The sequence below is a fragment of the Parambassis ranga genome, chromosome 16 (genome assembly GCF_900634625.1).
Source record: "Parambassis ranga chromosome 16, fParRan2.1, whole genome shotgun sequence".
NCBI classification, from domain to species: Eukaryota; Metazoa; Chordata; class Actinopteri; family Ambassidae; genus Parambassis; species Parambassis ranga.
In genome coordinates this window covers 17,764,073-17,770,757 of record NC_041036.1, presented here as the reverse complement: position 1 = coordinate 17,770,757, position 6,685 = coordinate 17,764,073, and positions in this window count along the sequence as shown.

Below are 6,685 nucleotides of genomic sequence, written 5' to 3'. Positions count from 1 at the left end.
AAAACCCTCACAGCCCAAGCTGAGTGTGCAAAAAGTAAAGATGTTGCAAGAGGTGCATGAAGAAGTAAAAAAAAAAAAGATGTCTCAAAAGGATAAATCTGATGATGGTCAACATTTTTGTATTGGCAACATTTCATCACATTCATCTGTCAGCAATAAGTCCGTGGAGGATGATAAATATAGTGTTGTGAGAGTTACATGGTCATCGCTGGCTTTTAGAGTCAGTGGAAGTGGTGCATTTGGAACTTGTTATTAGATGCTCAAGATTACTGAAGAAGGGATGTTGTTGGTGAGAGCGAAAAGGGGCAGAGTTCCACAGATAAGAAGAAAAGCTGTCTGAGAGCATCAACGGAGACTTCTGGTCTTTTAAAGAGGATTTTGTTGACAAATGTCCAGCCTTTTACTTTAAAGGAAAACTATAGAAATAACTCTTTAAAAAAAAAAAACACATGCAAAGGCTGATGGGATACGATTAGGTTAGTTGGTTTTATCAATAGCAAATATCTGTTAAGGAATCACCAGAGATGCACTGGCACACTTGGTCGGTCTTGGTCGGTGGACCGACCCATGTACGATAACTGAATAATGGCCTGGGAGGCCTGTTAAAATGGTCCATGAAACAAATAACTGCCGATCCCTGACAGCTCCATATTATCCTGTCACCGTATCTCCTCACTGTGCTGTGTGCCGACACACATGATGCTTGTGTGCAGTGTACACGTGTGGAGCAGTGTGCTGATTCATGACATGGAGCACAGTCTTTCCGCTGCTGACCCCAGTTATTCAACAGTCTGGATCTCTCTGCCCGAAGGTTTCCATGTTTGTAGATGGAACCAGTGATAATATATTTTGTGTATCATTCCTTTAGCATTGGTTTGACATTTCCAGCTCACATATTTGCCACTTAAATTAGACCAACACTACTTGTGAATGGACATAAGTATCCACACTCAAATTCATAACATACTCTTGCAGGATTACAGACAATTGTTATGTATAACAACATGCATATGATGAAATGAATGATATGATGATATCAGCCCCGCCATCATTTCATCTGCTCGTATTTGTCACACAAATACTGGCATTCAGTGTGTTTAAATGGTCGGAGCACAAACTTGGTTTGTTATACAAAACCATCTGGTCATCCTTGTTTGGAAAGAACATGAAGCGCCTGTTCTTTCCAAACAAGAATCCTTGGCCAGTGACTGGATGAACCATCAACTTCAACCAATCACATCAACGTATCGCCGAGGAGAAAACACAACAAGCCGCTGTGGATCTTGGAATGGCAGCAAGTTGGATTTAGTGTGTTAGTGTGATGATTTTGCAGTCTTTGTTCTAATAAATAGCGCCTGTAATAGTACATGAAAAAACACAAGTTTCAGCTACAAGCACGTAGCTTGAACTCTGGCAGGATGGGAGTGACGGTGTGAAAATAAGACTATTGGAGACAGAGAAAAAGTAGAAAAAAGTGCATGAGCTGATGTTTAAACAAGAAAACCCGGGCTGCATTCAGACCACCAGGCTGAAGCTATACTCAGGTCTGTATAGACACATAGACTCTGAAATGATCATTTTCATATAGTTTTTCCACAGAGCTATGACCTCAAATGATACTCTGAAAAAGAAAAAAAACATTCAAACCTGCTATCACTACATTAAAGTTGAAGTAAAAATCGCAGTCTCTGGGATGTAACCACACATTTTGCTGGGCAAAAAGGAGCGTGGTGTAGTCCCTTTTCATCCCACTCACAGCTCATGTTCATGAAATTAAAATCAAACTGCATTTAGAATTGATCGGCTCACTTTCCTCACTTTCCAGACACCTTCATAAAAAAAGAAAAAAAAAGACAAATATTCACAGAGCAGACAGTCAATCACAAACTTTGCTTACATACACAAAAGACTGTGGTATTATTAAATCAATGTTTGCTGCTGACTCTGCCCGGCAGATGCCAAGCCTGAGGCACCGATGGCCTTCTGCAGCTGCTGGATTCTCTGCTGCGGGGTTGACGTCTGATAATTCCCTGCACTACCAGGTCGTTTGTCATCTATGGGACAGGAGATAGTGTGTGTGTGTGTGTGTGTGTGTGTGTGTGTATAGCCTGGAAGTCAACTTCTTGTCCCTGTATATCATCCAACCCCCCCTGACAGAAGCGTCTGTGGAGGTTAGAGGTAAAATGAAAATGTCACATATAAGATACAGCGCTGAAAAATCAATGGTAGGAATAAAATTAAAAAAAAAAAACTCCATCCATGTTTCCACACATCCTTCTGTCCTTCTGGGAGCTTTGAGTCTACACTTCTGCTCTCACTCTGACCTTCTGATCTCTGACACACTTTTACATAGCGACAGCGAACACAGCATGTCCATCTATACTTTCAGGCATTCAGATGCATTCCTGAGACGACTGTTCCCACTACTGGTGAGAGGAGGAACTGCAGGCCAGGGGTGGAAGTAAAAGAGACTGAAACTGAAGGATCACCTCAAAGCAGCCTGAATTTGTAGAAAACTAAATGAAAGTGAGAGACAGATTAGACATTTTAGGGACTGAAGATGTTTTACCAGAGCTCTAGCTAAACTGTGTCATTTTCTCATCTTGCAAAAACCCACAATCCCATGATCATTTGTGTTATTTTTCCCCTTTCGAACAGCCTTAATGCAAAAAATAAAAACAACCAAAAACCAGCCTGACAGCAGAGAGCTTCTCTAAATCCTTCTCTTTATAGCTTTCAGGTCAACGTGTTTCAGGTGCAGCTAATCATCACAGCTAATCAGGGAAACCTGCAGAGATGATGGTGAGAAGCAGAGGAGGGGAAAAAAACAGCAAGATAGAAATAAAATATATAAATATGTGAAAGTTTTAATGAGAATTTGATGTATAAGAGTCACGTGACATGTTAGACATGTAAAGTCATTTATATGATGAGTGAGAAGGCCTGTATTGAAGCTGACGCTCACTTTCAGTTGGTATTTCTTTTAATTAGAGCCACTTATGGAGCTGCCGTGGTAATGATGATAAAATGCTGGCTGCCTGAAACTTCCATAGTTGACGTAATTTAAAAGAAACATCTTAATAATTACTTACGTCGCAGAATGATACTTTATTAAGATTCATACAAATTTAAGGTCTTAAGAGGTCCAAGCTGACAATTTAGCTTATTTAGGTTTGGTTAATATAACATTGTGACTCATCCAAGCCATGTCTGAGGCAGCATCTGAAGTTTAAAGGCAGGTCAAGTCATGACATGAAGAACAAAAATGCATTCATAGGTTTAAATCTTATACATTTGTGACAAAGTAGATGATTTCACTTCCTAGAGCTGATCTTTTTGAATGGTCTGGGGGTGATGTCAAAAACGTGCTCATAGTTTGACTAATAATCATATCAAGAACACTAAAAGTGTTTAAAAACCAGAGAAAAACAGATCACTAATCTGAATTTCAGCTTGTTCTGCTGCCCCCATGTGGTCAGAAATTACATTGTTAGAAGTGATCTCAGCACTGTTACATCATGATGAGAAATGAACGTGTCACTCTGGGGGAAAAAAGAGAAAGTGTAGCAGCAGCAGCACTCTGGGCCCACAGAGGGACGTCTGTTTGACTTAACAGTGGCTCTCCCATATTTAAATCCTAGCACGGAGATTAACACCATCATTTGGTGGATTGGATGTAGCTGGGCGCACAGGGGATGACAGTTAGGATGTGAACATAATGAGTGTTTAGTCCCACCCTGCAGAGCATCTGCTTTCTCACAGAGAATCCATCTCGTGGTGTTTTTTAATGAGCTCAGCGCTCATCGTTTGCTGTTGGTTATTGTTCTCTCATTATGACGAGCTGCGGCTTAATGCGTCCCCAGTTTGCCGGAAAAATGCTGATGAAGAAAAACCACAGTCACAGTTTTACCAGTTAACCAGTCAGTAACCTGCTGATGTCCGTGACAGATCAGATGGCACACCTACTTGTTCTATTTAACCCTTAAAACAACCCTAAAATAATACTATAAAACTATCACTAAGTATATCTATATATCATATATCTACATCTATATATCACATAGTTTGAAATTCTGCACCCAAAAACTGAATTTTTACTTTATTTTTTGTACTTTTTTTAAACTAATTTTACCTTAATCTTAGTTTTTTGTTTATTTACATTTTTTATAAAAAAAACATAAAAAACAGTCATCTTTAAACTTACTCCATTAACTTAGTTGCAATTAAATGTAAACTAAGAAAATTAGATGAAAAACAGCAGTATTATCCTGAGTGAACACACACACACACTGATAATTAAGAAAGTGTTCATCAGGAGCTGCTTACACTGAGGTCTGAGGTTGGATCTCATGTGTGATGCTGTATGTAAAGCAACATATGCTCAATTAAAATGTGAAAAAAGATAAATGATTGGTGTGAAAACTGCTTGGAAATATATACAGTATAGTAGTATATAATATATATATTAGAAACTTCATATGGTCTTTGTGATAATAGTGCCGGGTTCCTGCTTCCATAATGACACCAGCCACACTTAGAAATGTTGTTGTTGTTTTTTTTTGACTGAATTCATCTGACATGTCAGTGATAAACATACAGGTGCTTTCACTTCCAGCCATGCTGGGAATTACACCATCAGATCAAACTTCATGTACTAACAATGATGAACACAGACATAATTAGTGTCAAGGGGCGGGAGGGACGGTCACACACACCCACACACACCAATCAGGGAGTGTAAGTGAAAGCACCTGCGGCGTGGAGGCTTCAAGTGTGAATGGACTGACAGACAATCCCACTGCTGCTGCTCTGCTCACGCCTCACCTGAGGAGCAGCAGTGGGCGTGTTGGAGTGAAACTTTCTCTAAAGACATATTACTTTTTATTTTATTTTATTTTTTATATATAAGCTAAATAAATAAATAAATATTGGATGGGATCACCTTAATTTAGATACCAAACATTTCAGGATCGCCATAAAAAAGTCCAGGCTACTCTTAAAAACCAGCTAAATGTAAACACATGCATACTTTAATATACTATGTGAGGCAAATGTTTTATATGTTTTATTAGGCCTTTAAACTTCCTTGCAACTGGGATTAATAAAAATTAGACCGTATTTAAAATAATAAAAGCTTGTGTGGTTTTGTTGATCATGTATGGGGTCAATAAACCCTTCAGGTTTTAATCAAGATCCAAATTCATTATGATATAATCCAATCAGATTATATTTGAACCACTGGGTGGTAAGGGATCCACTTGACTTTTCCTCTAGTGCCACCCTGTGGTCCTGAGTAAAGTAACTCCGCAATTGTTGGCTGGATGGACATAAACAGCTTTGAAATCAGGCAGATATTTGTGTCAACACATTTTTAGGATTACAATCGTAGTGAAAATGACACTGCCTAAACTTCACTATGTGAGGAAGTACATGTTGGCGTTAAAATGAATGCTAGTAGGATTAAAATGTGCACTATAGTCCTAATTAAATATGCTTTTAAACAGCTAAACACACAGACACAAATAGGATCTCACCAAGACAACCAAAGTAAAGCAAAGCCTTTTATTGCAAGTATTAGTCAAAGATACACTTCAAACTGAAGCAAAGCAACACTAAAAGGGCCAACAACCTATAAGAGAATTACAAAAAGAAGAGACATTAAAAACTAAAAAGGAATAGAGCTGTTGGTACAACAGAGCCTTTGCAAAACACAGAGATTTGAGACATGGATCATCTGGTGGTGAAGGTTCACTGTTCAAAGTATTACATCAGTTTGCTGGTGCCTCACTCAGAGGTATCAGAGCCCAAGATCTTTAGTTTGAAATAAGACTGACACAAGAGTGATGCTACGCTGTAAAACAAATGACGACACAAAAAAAAATGTTTGAAAATCCTTGGCCACTCAAATATTCTGTCTTCAAAACCCTTACATGTAGACAAGGTAAACGGCACGAGGAGCCTAATCTCTTCTGCGATATTTGGTTTGAAGTCATTTGGAATGCAAATGAGATGAAAATTGGTTAAAAGGTCGGACAGCCATGGGAGTAAACATCATGGTAAACATTTCGTATTAAACCAAACCAAGTGTTATTTTGGTTTGAAGCACAAAGAGGGCCTACTTGCTTTGGAACACAACACTCAAAAGGTCCATGTCTCTGATCCTCCGATGGGGGTGAGGGACGACCAACAGAAAGAAAAACAATTCATCACAACACATCCTTGGTTCATACATATATATACACAGGCACAGGTCTCTGTGGGGAACGTCCTGGTTCTCATCAGGCCCGGCTCAAACTGCAACTGAACACCTACGACGATGATAAGGACTTAACACATAATTCAGACTGACATAAAGGGAATCTGAATTCACAAAGAAGGGTTCCAAATGCAGATTGAACGCAGGCCTGATTTCTCTTCTGACATCACGAGACAGAGCTTACACTTCAGTTTAAGGTTCTGTAGCAATGTTAGTGGTTTATGTGAGTAGAGATGCCGGCTGGTGGGAAACTTCAGGGCAGATCAAGGCTAGTTTTCTTAACAGGCCGACCAGCGCAGGCATCACAAAGTGACATGACGATTATGTAAGAACGCACTTAAGGCAGAGGCGAGATGTCTTTTGTTGTGGAATGAGACCTGTTCCTGCTTTTAAATGTTCTGGCACAAGAAAAAAAAACTTAAAGAGAGG